The sequence below is a fragment of the Embiotoca jacksoni genome, unplaced genomic scaffold, assembly GCF_022577435.1.
Source record: "Embiotoca jacksoni isolate LCO1_2020_lvr unplaced genomic scaffold, fEmbJac1.0.p SCAF_50, whole genome shotgun sequence".
NCBI classification, from domain to species: Eukaryota; Metazoa; Chordata; class Actinopteri; family Embiotocidae; genus Embiotoca; species Embiotoca jacksoni.
In genome coordinates this window covers 1-17,223 of record NW_027185404.1, presented here as the reverse complement: position 1 = coordinate 17,223, position 17,223 = coordinate 1, and positions in this window count along the sequence as shown.

Here is a 17,223-nt window from a genome sequence, read left to right as displayed (position 1 = left end):
GCCACTTTGTCCATGTATTTTATCCCATTTGCCATAGTACGTCTGAAAAAATTTGTTCGTAAACAATTAGCTTAAGCCATGGCACTGTAATGCAGGTTTATGCTGTTTTTGAGCTTCTCTCGCTGAGATAAGGCTGTTTTTGAAACATTGTGTTTCCTGTGAAATTGTCCACACAAAGTGACGTGAAACCACTTTGTCCTTGTAGTTTATCCCATTTGCCATAGTACTGATGAAGAAATTTGTTCGTAAACACTTAATTTAAGCCGTGGCACTGTAATGCAGTTTTATGCTGTATTTGAGCTTCTCTCGCTGAGATAAGGCTGTTTTTGAAACATTGTGTTTCCTGTGAAATTGTCCACACAAAGTGACTTGAAGCCACTTTGTCCAAGTAGTTTATCTCATTTGCCATAGTACTGATGAAGAAATTTGTTCGTAAACACTTAGTTTAAGCCGTGGCACTGTAATGCAGTTTTATGCTGTTTTTGAGCTTCTCTCGCTGAGATAAGGCTGTTTTTGAAACATTGTGTTTCCTGTGAAATTGTCCACACAAAGTGACGTGAAACCACTTTGTCCTTGTAGTTTATCCCATTTGCCATAGTACTGATGAAGAAATTTGTTCGTAAACACTTAGTTTAAGCCGTGGCACTGTAATGCAGTTTTATGCTGTTTTTGAGCTTCTCTCGCTGAGATAAGGCTGTTTTTGAAACATTGTGTTTCCTGTGAAATTGTCCACAGAAAGTGACTTGAAGCCACTTTGCCCATGTAGTTTATCCCATTTGCCAAAGTTCTGAGTATGACACTTGTTTGTAAACACTTAGTTTAAGCCGTGGCGCTGTGATGCAGTTTTACATTAGGCTTAGAAAGTGAGACTTGAAATGCTGTTTTCTGTGTAATTGCAGATACAAAGTGAAGCCACTTTGGCCATGTAGTGTATCCCATTTGCTGATAAAGAAATTTGTTCGTAAACACTTAGTTTAAGCCGTGGCACTGTAATGCAGTTTTATGCTGTATTTGAGCTTCTCTCGCTGAGATAAGGCTGTTTTTGAAACATTGTGTTTCCTGTGAAATTGTCCACACAAAGTGACTTGAAGCCACTTTGTCCAAGTAGTTTATCTCATTTGCCATAGTACTGATGAAGAAATTTGTTCGTAAACACTTAGTTTAAGCCGTGGCACTATAATGCAGTTTTATGCTGTAGTTGAGCTTCTCTCGCTGAGATAAGGCTGTTTTTGAAACATTGTGTTTCCTGTGAAATTGTCCACACAAAGTGACTTGAAGCCACTTTGTCCATGTCTTTTATCCCATTTGCCATAGTACGTCTGACAAAATTTGTTCGTAAACAATTAGCTTAAGCCGTGGAACTGTAATGCAGTTTTATGCTGTTTTTGAGCTTCTCTCGCTGAGATAAGGCTGTTTTTGAAACATTGTGTTTCCTGTGAAATTGTCCACACAAAGTGACTTGAAACCACTTTGTTCATGTAGTTTATCCCATTTGCCATAGGTCTGAGTATGAAACTTGTTTGTAAACACTTAGTTTAAGCCGTGGCGCTGTGATGCTGTTTTACATTAGGCAGAGAAAGTGAGACTTGAAATGCTGTTTTCTGTGTAATTGCAAATACAAAGTGAAGCCACTTTGGCCATGTAGTGTATCCCATTTGCTGATAAAGAAATTTGTTCGTAAACACTTAGTTTAAGCCGTGGCACTGTAATGCAGGTTTATGCTGTTTTTGAGCTTCTCTCGCTGAGATAAGCCTGTTTTTGAAACATTGTGTTTCCTGTGAAATTGTCCACACAAAGTGACGTGAAACCACTTTGTCCTTGTAGTTTATCCCATTTGCCATAGTACTGATGAAGAAATTTGTTCGTAAACACTTAATTTAAGCCGTGGCACTGTAATGCAGTTTTATGCTGTATTTGAGCTTCTCTCGCTGAGATAAGGCTGTTTTTGAAACATTGTGTTTCCTGTGAAATTGTCCACACAAAGTGACTTGAAGCCACTTTGTCCAAGTAGTTTATGTCATTTGCCATAGTACTGATGAAGAAATTTGTTCGTAAACACTTAGTTTAAGCCGTGGCACTGTAATGCAGTTTTATGCTGTTTTTGAGCTTCTCTCGCTGAGATAAGGCTGTTTTTGAAACATTGTGTTTCCTGTGAAATTGTCCACACAAAGTGACTTGAAGCCACTTTGTCCAAGTAGTTTATCTCATTTGCCATAATACTGATGAAGAAATTTGTTCGTAAACACTTAGTTTAAGCCATGACACTGTAATGCAGTTTTATGCTGTTTTTGAGCTTCTCTCGCTGAGATAAGGCTGTTTTTGAAACATTGTGTTTCCTGTGAAATTGTCCACACAAAGTGACTTGAAACCACTTTGTCCAAGTAGTTTATCTCATTTGCCATAGTACTGATGAAGAAATTTGTTCGTAAACACTTAGTTTAAGCCGTGGCACTGTAATGCAGTTTTATGCTGTTTTTGAGCTTCTCTCACTGAGATAAGGCTGTTTTTGAAACATTGTGTTTCCTGTGAAATTGTCCACACAAAGTGACATGAAGCCACTTTGTCCATGTATTTTATCCCATTTGCCATAGTACGTCTGAAAAAATTTGTTCGTAAACAATTAGCTTAAGCCATGGCACTGTAATGCAGGTTTATGCTGTTTTTGAGCTTCTCTCGCTGAGATAAGGCTGTTTTTGAAACATTGTGTTTCCTGTGAAATTGTCCACACAAAGTGACGTGAAACCACTTTGTCCTTGTAGTTTATCCCATTTGCCATAGTACTGATGAAGAAATTTGTTCGTAAACACTTAATTTAAGCCGTGGCACTGTAATGCAGTTTTATGCTGTATTTGAGCTTCTCTCGCTGAGATAAGGCTGTTTTTGAAACATTGTGTTTCCTGTGAAATTGTCCACACAAAGTGACTTGAAGCCACTTTGTCCAAGTAGTTTATCTCATTTGCCATAGTACTGATGAAGAAATTTGTTCGTAAACACTTAGTTTAAGCCGTGGCACTGTAATGCAGTTTTATGCTGTTTTTGAGCTTCTCTCGCTGAGATAAGGCTGTTTTTGAAACATTGTGTTTCCTGTGAAATTGTCCACACAAAGTGACTTGAAACCACTTTGTTCATGTAGTTTATCCCATTTGCCATAGGTCTGAGTATGAAACTTGTTTGTAAACACTTAGTTTAAGCCGTGGCGCTGTGATGCTGTTTTACATTAGGCTGAGAAAGTGAGACTTGAAATGCTGTTTTCTGTGTAATTGCAGATACAAAGTGAAGCCACTTTGGCCATGTAGTGTATCCCATTTGCTGATAAAGAAATTTGTTCGTAAACACTTAGTTTAAGCCGTGGCACTGTAATGCAGTTTTATGCTGTATTTGAGCTTCTCTCGCTGAGATAAGGCTGTTTTTGAAACATTGTGTTTCCTGTGAAATTGTCCACACAAAGTGACTTGAAGCCACTTTGTCCAAGTAGTTTATCTCATTTGCCATAGTACTGATGAAGAAATTTGTTCGTAAACACTTAGTTTAAGCCGTGGCACTATAATGCAGTTTTATGCTGTTTTTGAGCTTCTCTCGCTGAGATAAGGCTGTTTTTGAAACATTGTGTTTCCTGTGAAATTATCCACACAAAGTGATGTGAAACCACTTTGTCCTTGTAGTTTATCCCATTTGCCATAGTACTGATGAAGAAATTTGTTCGTAAACACTTAATTTAAGCCGTGGCACTGTAATGCAGTTTTATGCTGTATTTGAGCTTCTCTCGCTGAGATAAGGCTGTTTTTGAAACATTGTGTTTCCTGTGAAATTGTCCACACAAAGTGACGTGAAACCACTTTGTCCTTGTAGTTTATCCCATTTGCCATAGTACTGATGAAGAAATTTGTTCGTAAACACTTAGTTTAAGCCGTGGCACTGTAATGCAGTTTTATGCTGTTTTTGAGCTTCTCTCGCTGAGATAAGGCTGTTTTTGAAACATTGTGTTTCCTGTGAAATTGTCCACACAAAGTGACTTGAAACCACTTTGTTCATGTAGTTTATCCCATTTGCCATAGGTCTGAGTATGAAACTTGTTTGTAAACACTTAGTTTAAGCCGTGGCGCTGTGATGCTGTTTTACATTAGGCTGAGAAAGTGAGACTTGAAATGCTGTTTTCTGTGTAATTGCAGATACAAAGTGAAGCCACTTTGGCCATGTAGTGTATCCCATTTGCTGATAAAGAAATTTGTTCGTAAACACTTAGTTTAAGCCGTGGCACTATAATGCAGTTTTATGCTGTATTTGAGCTTCTCTCGCTGAGATAAGGCTGTTTTTGAAACATTGTGTTTCCTGTGAAATTGTCCACACAAAGTGACTTGAAGCCACTTTGTCCAAGTAGTTTATCTCATTTGCCATAATACTGATGAAGAAATTTGTTCGTAAACACTTAGTTTAAGCCATGGCACTGTAATGCAGTTTTATGCTGTTTTTGAGCTTCTCTCGCTGAGATAAGGCTGTTTTTGAAACATTGTGTTTCCTGTGAAATTGTCCACACAAAGTGACTTGAAGCCACTTTGTCCATGTATTTTATCCCATTTGCCATAGTACGTCTGAAAAAATTTGTTCGTAAACAATGAGCTTAAGCCGTGGCACTGTAATGCAGGTTTATGCTGTTTTTGAGCTTCTCTCGCTGAGATAAGGCTGTTTTTGAAACATTGTGTTTCCTGTGAAATTGTCCACACAAAGTGACGTGAAACCACTTTGTCCTTGTAGTTTATCCCATTTGCCATAGTACTGATGAAGAAATTTGTTCGTAAACGCTTAATTTAAGCCGTGGCACTGTAATGCAGTTTTATGCTGTATTTGAGCTTCTCTCGCTGAGATAAGGCTGTTTTTGAAACATTGTGTTTCCTGTGAAATTGTCCACACAAAGTGACGTGAAACCACTTTGTCCTTGTAGTTTATCCCATTTGCCATAGTACTGATGAAGAAATTTGTTCGTAAACACTTAATTTAAGCCGTGGCACTGTAATGCATTTTTATGCTGTTTTTGAGCTTCTCTCGCTGAGATAAGGCTGTTTTTGAAACATTGTGTTTCCTGTGAAATTGTCCACACAAAGTGACTTGAAACCACTTTGTCCAAGTAGTTTATCTCATTTGCCATAGTACTGATGAAGAAATTTGTTCGTAAACACTTAGTTTAAGCCGTGGCACTGTAATGCAGTTTTATGCTGTTTTTGAGCTTCTCTCACTGAGATAAGGCTGTTTTTGAAACATTGTGTTTCCTGTGAAATTGTCCACACAAAGTGACATGAAGCCACTTTGTCCATGTATTTTATCCCATTTGCCATAGTACGTCTGAAAAAATTTGTTCGTAAACAATTAGCTTAAGCCATGGCACTGTAATGCAGGTTTATGCTGTTTTTGAGCTTCTCTCGCTGAGATAAGGCTGTTTTTGAAACATTGTGTTTCCTGTGAAATTGTCCACACAAAGTGACGTGAAACCACTTTGTCCTTGTAGTTTATCCCATTTGCCATAGTACTGATGAAGAAATTTGTTCGTAAACACTTAATTTAAGCCGTGGCACTGTAATGCAGTTTTATGCTGTATTTGAGCTTCTCTCGCTGAGATAAGGCTGTTTTTGAAACATTGTGTTTCCTGTGAAATTGTCCACACAAAGTGACTTGAAGCCACTTTGTCCAAGTAGTTTATCTCATTTGCCATAGTACTGATGAAGAAATTTGTTCGTAAACACTTAGTTTAAGCCGTGGCACTGTAATGCAGTTTTATGCTGTTTTTGAGCTTCTCTCGCTGAGATAAGGCTGTTTTTGAAACATTGTGTTTCCTGTGAAATTGTCCACACAAAGTGACGTGAAACCACTTTGTCCTTGTAGTTTATCCCATTTGCCATAGTACTGATGAAGAAATTTGTTCGTAAACACTTAATTTAAGCCGTGGCACTGTAATGCATTTTTATGCTGTTTTTGAGCTTCTCTCGCTGAGATAAGGCTGTTTTTGAAACATTGTGTTTCCTGTGAAATTTTCCACAGAAAGTGACTTGAAGCCACTTTGCCCATGTAGTTTATCCCATTTGCCAAAGTTCTGAGTATGACACTTGTTTGTAAACACTTAGTTTAAGCCGTGGCGCTGTGATGCAGTTTTACATTAGGCTGAGAAAGTGAGACTTGAAATGCTGTTTTCTGTGTAATTGCAGATACAAAGTGAAGCCACTTTGGCCATGTAGTGTATCCCATTTGCTGATAAAGAAATTTGTTCGTAAACACTTAGTTTAAGCCGTGGCACTGTAATGCAGTTTTATGCTGTTTTTGAGCTTCTCTCACTGAGATAAGGCTGTTTTTGAAACATTGTGTTTCCTGTGAAATTGTCCACACAAAGTGACATGAAGCCACTTTGTCCATGTATTTTATCCCATTTGCCATAGTACGTCTGAAAAAATTTGTTCGTAAACAATTAGCTTAAGCCATGGCACTGTAATGCAGGTTTATGCTGTTTTTGAGCTTCTCTCGCTGAGATAAGGCTGTTTTTGAAACATTGTGTTTCCTGTGAAATTGTCCACACAAAGTGACGTGAAACCACTTTGTCCTTGTAGTTTATCCCATTTGCCATAGTACTGATGAAGAAATTTGTTCGTAAACACTTAATTTAAGCCGTGGCACTGTAATGCAGTTTTATGCTGTATTTGAGCTTCTCTCGCTGAGATAAGGCTGTTTTTGAAACATTGTGTTTCCTGTGAAATTGTCCACACAAAGTGACTTGAAGCCACTTTGTCCAAGTAGTTTATCTCATTTGCCATAGTACTGATGAAGAAATTTGTTCGTAAACACTTAGTTTAAGCCGTGGCACTGTAATGCAGTTTTATGCTGTTTTTGAGCTTCTCTCGCTGAGATAAGGCTGTTTTTGAAACATTGTGTTTCCTGTGAAATTGTCCACACAAAGTGACGTGAAACCACTTTGTCCTTGTAGTTTATCCCATTTGCCATAGTACTGATGAAGAAATTTGTTCGTAAACACTTAATTTAAGCCGTGGCACTGTAATGCATTTTTATGCTGTTTTTGAGCTTCTCTCGCTGAGATAAGGCTGTTTTTGAAACATTGTGTTTCCTGTGAAATTGTCCACAGAAAGTGACTTGAAGCCACTTTGCCCATGTAGTTTATCCCATTTGCCAAAGTTCTGAGTATGACACTTGTTTGTAAACACTTAGTTTAAGCCGTGGCGCTGTGATGCAGTTTTACATTAGGCTTAGAAAGTGAGACTTGAAATGCTGTTTTCTGTGTAATTGCAGATACAAAGTGAAGCCACTTTGGCCATGTAGTGTATCCCATTTGCTGATAAAGAAATTTGTTCGTAAACACTTAGTTTAAGCCGTGGCACTATAATGCAGTTTTATGCTGTATTTGAGCTTCTCTCGCTGAGATAAGGCTGTTTTTGAAACATTGTGTTTCCTGTGAAATTGTCCACACAAAGTGACGTGAAACCACTTTGTCCTTGTAGTTTATCCCATTTGCCATAGTACTGATGAAGAAATTTGTTCGTAAACACTTAATTTAAGCCGTGGCACTGTAATGCAGTTTTACGCTGTATTTGAGCTTCTCTCGCTGAGATAATGCTGTTTTTGAAACATTGTGTTTCCTGTGAAATTGTCCACACAAAGTGACGTGAAACCACTTTGTCCTTGTAGTTTATCCCATTTGCCATAGTACTGATGAAGAAATTTGTTCGTAAACACTTAATTTAAGCCGTGGCACTGTAATGCATTTTTATGCTGTTTTTGAGCTTCTCTCGCTGAGATAAGGCTGTTTTTGAAACATTGTGTTTCCTGTGAAATTGTCCACAGAAAGTGACTTGAAGCCACTTTGCCCATGTAGTTTATCCCATTTGCCAAAGTTCTGAGTATGACACTTGTTTGTAAACACTTAGTTTAAGCCGTGGCGCTGTGATGCAGTTTTACATTAGGCTGAGAAAGTGAGACTTGAAATGCTGTTTTCTGTGTAATTGCAGATACAAAGTGAAGCCACTTTGGCCATGTAGTGTATCCCATTTGCTGATAAAGAAATTTGTTCGTAAACACTTAGTTTAAGCCGTGGCACTATAATGCAGTTTTATGCTGTATTTGAGCTTCTCTCGCTGAGATAAGGCTGTTTTTGAAACATTGTGTTTCCTGTGAAATTGTCCACACAAAGTGACGTGAAACCACTTTGTCCTTGTAGTTTATCCCATTTGCCATAGTACTGATGAAGAAATTTGTTCGTAAACACTTAATTTAAGCCGTGGCACTGTAATGCATTTTTATGCTGTTTTTGAGCTTCTCTCGCTGAGATAAGGCTGTTTTTGAAACATTGTGTTTCCTGTGAAATTGTCCACACAAAGTGACTTGAAACCACTTTGTTCATGTAGTTTATCCCATTTGCCATAGGTCTGAGTATGAAACTTGTTTGTAAACACTTAGTTTAAGCCGTGGCGCTGTGATGCTGTTTTACATTAGGCTGAGAAAGTGAGACTTGAAATGCTGTTTTCTGTGTAATTGCAGATACAAAGTGAAGCCACTTTGGCCATGTAGTGTATCCCATTTGCTGATAAAGAAATTTGTTCGTAAACACTTAGTTTAAGCCGTGGCACTATAATGCAGTTTTATGCTGTATTTGAGCTTCTCTCGCTGAGATAAGGCTGTTTTTGAAACATTGTGTTTCCTGTGAAATTGTCCACACAAAGTGACTTGAAGCCACTTTGTCCAAGTAGTTTATCTCATTTGCCATAATACTGATGAAGAAATTTGTTCGTAAACACTTAGTTTAAGCCATGGCACTGTAATGCAGTTTTATGCTGTTTTTGAGCTTCTCTCGCTGAGATAAGGCTGTTTTTGAAACATTGTGTTTCCTGTGAAATTGTCCACACAAAGTGACTTGAAGCCACTTTGTCCATGTATTTTATCCCATTTGCCATAGTACGTCTGAAAAAATTTGTTCGTAAACAATGAGCTTAAGCCGTGGCACTGTAATGCAGGTTTATGCTGTTTTTGAGCTTCTCTCGCTGAGATAAGGCTGTTTTTGAAACATTGTGTTTCCTGTGAAATTGTCCACACAAAGTGACGTGAAACCACTTTGTCCTTGTAGTTTATCCCATTTGCCATAGTACTGATGAAGAAATTTGTTCGTAAACACTTAATTTAAGCCGTGGCACTGTAATGCAGTTTTATGCTGTTTTTGAGCTTCTCTCACTGAGATAAGGCTGTTTTTTGAAACATTGTGTTTCCTGTGAAATTGTCCACACAAAGTGACATGAAGCCACTTTGTCCATGTATTTTATCCCATTTGCCATAGTACGTCTGAAAAAATTTGTTCGTAAACAATTAGCTTAAGCCATGGCACTGTAATGCAGGTTTATGCTGTTTTTGAGCTTCTCTCGCTGAGATAAGGCTGTTTTTGAAACATTGTGTTTCCTGTGAAATTGTCCACACAAAGTGACGTGAAACCACTTTGTCCTTGTAGTTTATCCCATTTGCCATAGTACTGATGAAGAAATTTGTTCGTAAACACTTAATTTAAGCCGTGGCACTGTAATGCAGTTTTATGCTGTATTTGAGCTTCTCTCGCTGAGATAAGGCTGTTTTTGAAACATTGTGTTTCCTGTGAAATTGTCCACACAAAGTGACTTGAAGCCACTTTGTCCAAGTAGTTTATCTCATTTGCCATAGTACTGATGAAGAAATTTGTTCGTAAACACTTAGTTTAAGCCGTGGCACTGTAATGCAGTTTTATGCTGTTTTTGAGCTTCTCTCGCTGAGATAAGGCTGTTTTTGAAACATTGTGTTTCCTGTGAAATTGTCCACACAAAGTGACGTGAAACCACTTTGTCCTTGTAGTTTATCCATATGCCATAGTACTGATGAAGAAATTTTGTTCGTAAACACTTAATTTTAAGCCGTGGCACTGTAATGCATTTTTATGCTGTTTTTGAGCTTCTCTCGCTGAGATAAGGCTGTTTTTGAAACATTGTGTTTCCTGTGAAATTGTCCACAGAAAGTGACTTGAAGCCACTTTGCCCATGTAGTTTATCCCATTTGCCAAAGTTCTGAGTATGACACTTGTTTGTAAACACTTAGTTTAAGCCGTGGCGCTGTGATGCAGTTTTACATTAGGCTTAGAAAGTGAGACTTGAAATGCTGTTTTCTGTGTAATTACAGATACAAAGTGAAGCCACTTTGGCCATGTAGTGTATCCCATTTGCTGATAAAGAAATTTGTTCGTAAACACTTAGTTTAAGCCGTGGCACTGTAATGCAGTTTTATGCTGTATTTGAGCTTCTCTCGCTGAGATAAGGCTGTTTTTGAAACATTGTGTTTCCTGTGAAATTGTCCACACAAAGTGACTTGAAGCCACTTTGTCCAAGTAGTTTATCTCATTTGCCATAGTACTGATGAAGAAATTTGTTCGTAAACACTTAGTTTAAGCCGTGGCACTATAATGCAGTTTTATGCTGTAGTTGAGCTTCTCTCGCTGAGATAAGGCTGTTTTTGAAACATTGATTTCCTGTGAAATTGTTCACACAAAGTGACTTGAAGCCACTTTGTCCATGTATTTTATCCCATTTGCCATAGTAACGTCTGAAAAAATTTTGTTCGTAAACAATTAGCTTAAGCTGTGGCACTGTAATGCAGGTTTATGCTGTTTTTGAGCTTCTCTCGCTGAGATAAGGCTGTTTTTGAAACATTGTGTTTCCTGTGAAATTGTCCACACAAAGTGACGTGAAACCACTTTGTCCTTGTAGTTTATCCCATTTGCCATAGTACTGATGAAGAAATTTGTTCGTAAACACTTAATTTAAGCCGTGGCACTGTAACGCATTTTTATGCTGTTTTTGAGCTTCTCTCGCTGAGATAAGGCTGTTTTTGAAACATTGTGTTTCCTGTGAAATTGTCCACACAAAGTGACTTGAAACCACTTTGCCCATGTAGTTTATCCCATTTGCCAAAGTTCTGAGTATGACACTTGTTTGTAAACACTTAGTTTAAGCCGTGGCGCTGCGATGCAGTTTTTACATTAGGCTGAGAAAGTGAGACTTGAAATGCTGTTTTCTGTGTAATTGCAGATACAAAGTGAAGCCACTTTGGACATGTAGTGTATCCCATTTGCTGATAAAGAAATTTGTTCGTAAACACTTAGTTTAAGCCGTGGCACTGTAATGCAGTTTTATGCTGTATTTGAGCTTCTCTCGCTGAGATAAGGCTGTTTTTGAAACATTGTGTTTCCATTGAAATTGTCCACACAAAGTGACTTGAAACCGCTTTGCCCATGTAATGTATCCCATTTGCCAAAGTTCTGAGTCTGAAACTTGCTTGTAAACACTTACTTTAAGCCGTGGCGCTGTGATGCAGTTTTACATTAGGCTGAGAAAGTGAGACTTGAAATGCTGTTTTCTGTGTAATTGCAGATACAAAGTGAAGCCACTTTGGCCATGTAGTGTATCCCATTTGCTGATGAAGAAATTTGATCGTAAACACTTAGTTTAAGCTGTGGCACTGTAAAGCAGGTTTATGCTGTTTTTGAGCTTCTCTCGCTGAGATAAGGCTGTTTTTGAAACATTGTGTTTCCTGTGAAATTGTTCACACAAAGTGACTTGAAGCCACTTTGTCCAAGTAGTTTATCTTTGTCCAAGTAGTTTATCTCATTTGCCATAGTACTGATGAAGAAATTTGTTCGTAAACACTTAGTTTAAGACGTGGCGCTGTGATGCAGTTTTACATTAGGCTGAGAAAGTGAGACTTGAAATGCTGTTTTCTGTGTAATTGCAGATACAAAGTGAAGCCACTTTGGCCATGTAGTGTATCCCATTTGCTGATGAAGAAATTTGTTCGTAAACACTTAGTTTAAGCCGTGGCACTGTAATGCAGTTTTATGCTGTATTTGAGCTTCTCTCGCTGAGATAAGGCTGTTTTTGAAACATTGTGTTTCCTGTGAAATTGTCCACACAAAGTGACTTGAAGCCACTTTGTCCAAGTAGTTTATCTCATTTGCCATAGTTACTGATGAAGAAATTTGTTCGTAAACACTTAGTTTAAGGCCGTGGCACTGTAATGCAGTTTTTTGCTGTTTTTGAGCTTCTCTCGCTGAGATAAGGCTGTTTTTGAAACATTGATTTCCTGTGAAATTGTCCACACAAAGTGACTTGAAGCCACTTTGTCCAAGTAGTTTATCTCATTTGCCATAGTACTGATGAAGAAATTTGTTTCGTAAACACTTAGTTTAAGCCGTGGCACTGTAATGCAGTTTTATGCTGTATTTGAGCTTCTCTCCGCTGAAATAAGGCTGTTTTTGAAACATTGTGTTTCCTGTGAAATTGTCCACACAAAGTGACTTGAAGCCACTTTGTCCATGTATTTTATCCCATTTGCCATAGTACGTCTGAAAAAAAATTTGTTCGTAAACAATTAGCTTAAGCTGTGGCACTGTAATGCAGGTTTATGCTGTTTTTGAGCTTCTCTCGCTAAGATAAGGCTGTTTTTGAAACATTGTGTTTCCTGTGAAATTGTCCACACAAAGTGACGTGAAACCACTTTGTCCTTGTAGTTTATCCCATTTGCCATAGTACTGATGAAGGAAATTTGTTCGTAAACACTTAGTTTAAGCCGTGGCACTGTGATGCAGTTTTACATTAGGCTGAGAAAGTGAGACTTGAAATGCTGTTTTCTGTGTAATTGCAGATACAAAGTGAAGCCCACTTTGGCCATGTAGTGTATCCCCATTTGCTGATGAAGACATTTATTCATAAACACTTAGTTTAAGCCGTGGCACTGTAATGCAGTTTTTATGCTGTATTTGAGCTTCTCTCGCTGAGATAAGGCTGTTTTTGAAACATTGTGTTTCCTGTGAAATTGTCCACACAAAGTGACGTGAAAACCACTTTGTCCTTGTAGTTTATCCCATTTGCCATAGTACTGATGAAGAAATTTGTTCGTAAACACTTAATTTAAGCCGTGGCACTGTAATGCATTTTTATGCTGTTTTTGAGCTTCTCTCGCTGAGATAAGGCTGTTTTTGAAACATTGTGTTTCCTGTGAAATTGTCCACACAAAGTGACTTGAAGCCACTTTGTCCATGTATTTTATCCCATTTGCCATAGTACGTCTGAAAAAATTTTGTTCGTAAACAATTAGCTTAAGCCGTGGCACTGTAATGCAGTTTTATGCTGTTTTTTGAGCTTCTCTCGCTGAGATAAGGCTGTTTTTGAAACATTGTGTTTCCTGTGAAATTGTCCACACAAAGTGACTTGAAAACCGTTTTGCCCATGTTGTGTATCCCATTTGCCAAAGTTCTGAGTATGAAATTTGTTTGTATACACTTAGTTTAAGCCGTGGCGCTGTGATGCAGTTTTACATTAGGCTGAGAAAGTGAGACTTGAAATGCTGTTTTCTGTGTAATTGCAGATACAAAGTGAAGCCACTTTGGCCATGTAGTGTATCCCATTTGCTGATGAAGAAATTTGTTCGTAAAACACTTAGTTTAAAAGCCGTGGCACTGTAATGCAGTTTTATGCTGTATTTGAGCTTCTCTCGCTGAGATAAGGCTGTTTTTGAAACATTGTGTTTCCTGTGAAATTGTCCACACAAAGTGACTTGAAGCCACTTTGTCCAAGTAGTTTATCTCATTTGCCATAGTACTGATGAAGAAATTTGTTCGTAAACACTTAGTTTAAAGCCGTTGGCACTGTAATGCAGTTTTTTTGCTGTTTTTGAGCTTCTCTCCGCTGAGATAAGGCTGTTTTTGAAACATTGATTTCCTGTGAAATTGTCCACACAAAGTGACTTGAAGCCACTTTGTCCAAGTAGTTTATCTCATTTGCCATAGTACTGATGAAGAAATTTGTTCGTAAACACTTAGTTTAAGCCGTGGCACTGTAATGCAGTTTTATGCTGTATTTGAGCTTCTCTCGCTGAAATAAGGCTGTTTTTTGAAACATTGTGTTTCCTGTGAAAATTGTCCACACAAAGTGACTTGAAGCCACTTTTGTCCATGTATTTTTATCCCATTTTGCCATAGTACGTCTGAAAAAAATTTGTTCGTAAACAATTAGCTTAAGCTGTGGCACTGTAATGCAGGTTTATGCTGTTTTTGAGCTTCTCTCGCTGAGATATAGGCTGTTTTTGGAAACATTGTGTTTCCTGTGAAATTGTCCACACAAAGTGACGTGAAACCACTTTGTCCTTGTAGTTTATCCCATTTGCCATAGTACTGATGAAGAAATTTGTTCGTAAACACTTAGTTTAAGCCGTGGCACTGTGATGCAGTTTTACATTAGGCTGAGAAAGTGAGACTTGAAATGCTGTTTTCTGTGTAATTGCAGATACAAAGTGAAGCCACTTTGGCCATGTAGTGTATCCCATTTGCTGATGAAGACATTTATTTCATAAACACTTAGTTTAAGCCGTGGCACTGTAATGCAGTTTTATGCTGTATTTGAGCTTCTCTCGCTGAGATAAGGCTGTTTTTTGAAACATTGTGTTTCCTGTGAAATTGTCCACACAAAGTGACTTGAAGCCACTTTGTCCAAGTAGTTTATCTCATTTGCCATAGTACTGATGAAGAAATTTGTTCGTAAACACTTAGTTTAAGCCGTGGCACTGTAATGCAGTTTTATGCTGTATTTGAGCTTCTCTCGCTGAGATAAGGCTGTTTTTGAAACATTGTGTTTCCTGTGAAATTGTCCACACAAAGTGACGTGAAACCACTTTGTCCTTGTAGTTTATCCCATTTGCCATAGTACTGATGAAGAAATTTTGTTCGTAAACACTTAATTTAAGCCGTGGCACTGTAATGCATTTTTATGCTGTTTTTGAGCTTCTCTCGCTGAGATAAGGCTGTTTTTGAAACATTGTGTTTCCTGTGAAATTGTCCACATAAAAGTGACTTGAAGCCACTTTTGTCCATGTATTTTATCCCATTTTGCCATAGTACGTCTGAAAAAATTTGTTCGTAAACAATTAGCTTAAGCCGTGGCACTGTAATGCAGTTTTATGCTGTTTTTGAGCTTCTCCTCGCTGAGATAAGGCTGTTTTTTGAAACATTGTGTTTCCTGTGAAATTGTCCACACAAAGTGACTTGAAACCGTTTTTGCCCATGTAGTGTATCCCATTTGCCAAAGTTCTGAGTATGAAATTTGTTTGTAAACACTTAGTTTTAAGCCGTGGCGCTGTGATGCAGTTTTACATTAGGCTGAGAAAGTGAGACTTGAAATGCTGTTTTCTGTGTAATTGCAGATACAAAGTGAAGCCACTTTGGCCATGTAGTGTATCCCATTTGCTGATGAAGAAATTTGTTCGTAAACACTTAGTTTAAGCCGTGCACTGTAATGCAGTTTTATGCTGTATTTGAGCTTCTCTCGCTGAGATAAGGCTGTTTTTGAAACATTGTGTTTTCCTGTGAAATTGTCCACACAAAGTGACTTGAAGCCACTTTGTCCAAGTAGTTTATCTCATTTGCCATAGTACTGATGAAGAAACTTGTTCGTAAACACTTAGTTTAAAGCCGTGGCACTGTAATGCAGTTTTATGCTGTTTTTGAGCTTCTCTCGCTGAGATAAGGCTGTTTTTGAAACATTGATTTCCTGTGAAATTGTTCACACAAAGTGACTTGAAGCCACTTTGTCCATGTATTTTATCCCATTTGCCATAGTACGTCTGAAAAAATTTGTTCGTAAACAATTAGCTTAAGCTGTGGCACTGTAATGCAGGTTTATGCTGTTTTTGAGCTTTCTCTCGCTGAGATAAGGCTGTTTTTTGAAACATTGTGTTTCCTGTGAATTGTCCACACAAAGTGACGTGAAACCACTTTGTCCTTGTAGTTTATCCCATTTGCCATAGTACTGATGAAGAAATTTGTTCGTAAACACTTAATTTAAGCCGTGGCACTGTAACGCATTTTTATGCTGTTTTTGAGCTTCTCTCGCTGAGATAAGGCTGTTTTTGAAACATTGTGTTTCCTGTGAAATTGTCCACACAAAGTGACTTGAAACCACTTTGCCCATGTAGTTTATCCCATTTGCCAAAGTTCTGAGTATGACACTTGTTTGTAAACACTTAGTTTAAGCCGTGGCGCTGCGATGCAGTTTTACATTAGGCTGAGAAAGTGAGACTTGAAATGCTGTTTTCTGTGTAATTGCAGATACAAAGTGAAGCCACTTTGGCCATGTAGTGTATCCCATTTGCTGATAAAGAAATTTGTTCGTAAACACTTAGTTTAAGCCGTGGCACTGTAATGCAGTTTTATGCTGTATTTGAGCTTCTCTCGCTGAGATAAGGCTGTTTTTTGAAACATTGTGTTTCCATTGAAATTGTCCACACAAAGTGACTTGAAACCGCTTTGCCCATGTAATGTATCCCATTTGCCAAAGTTCTGAGTCTGAAACTTGCTTGTAAACACTTACTTTAAGCCGTGGCGCTGTGATGCAGTTTTACATTAGGCTGAGAAAGTGAGACTTGAAATGCTGTTTTCTGTGTAATTGCAGATACAAAGTGAAGCCACTTTGGCCATGTAGTGTATCCCATTTGCTGATGAAGAAATTTGATCGTAAACACTTAGTTTAAGCCGTGGCACTGTAATGCAGTTTTATGCTGTTTTTTGAGCTTCTCTCGCTGAGATAAGGCTGTTTTTGAAACATTGATTTCCTGTGAAATTGTTCACACAAAGTGACTTGAAGCCACTTTGTCCATGTATTTTATCCCATTTGCCATAGTACGTCTGAAAAAATTTGTTCGTAAACAATTAGCTTAAGCTGTGGCACTGTAAAGCAGGTTTATGCTGTTTTTGAGCTTCTCTCGCTGAGATAAGGCTGTTTTTGAAACATTGTGTTTCCTGTGAAAATTGTTCACCACAAAGTGACTTGAAGCCACTTTGTCCAAGTAGTTTATCTCATTTGCCATAGTACTGATGAAGAAATTTGTTCGTAAACACTTAGTTTTAAGCCGTGGCGCTGTGATGCATGTTTTTACATTAGGCTGAGAAAGTGAGACTTGAAATGCTGTTTTCTGTGTAATTGCAGATACAAAGTGAAGCCACTTTGGCCATGTAGTGTATCCCATTTGCTGATGAAGAAAATTTGTTCGTAAACACTTAGTTTAAGCCGTGGCACTGTAATGCAGTTTTATGCTGTATTTGAGCTTCTCTCGCTGAGATAAGGCTGTTTTTGAAACATTGTGTTTCCTGTGAAATTGTCCACACAAAGTGACTAT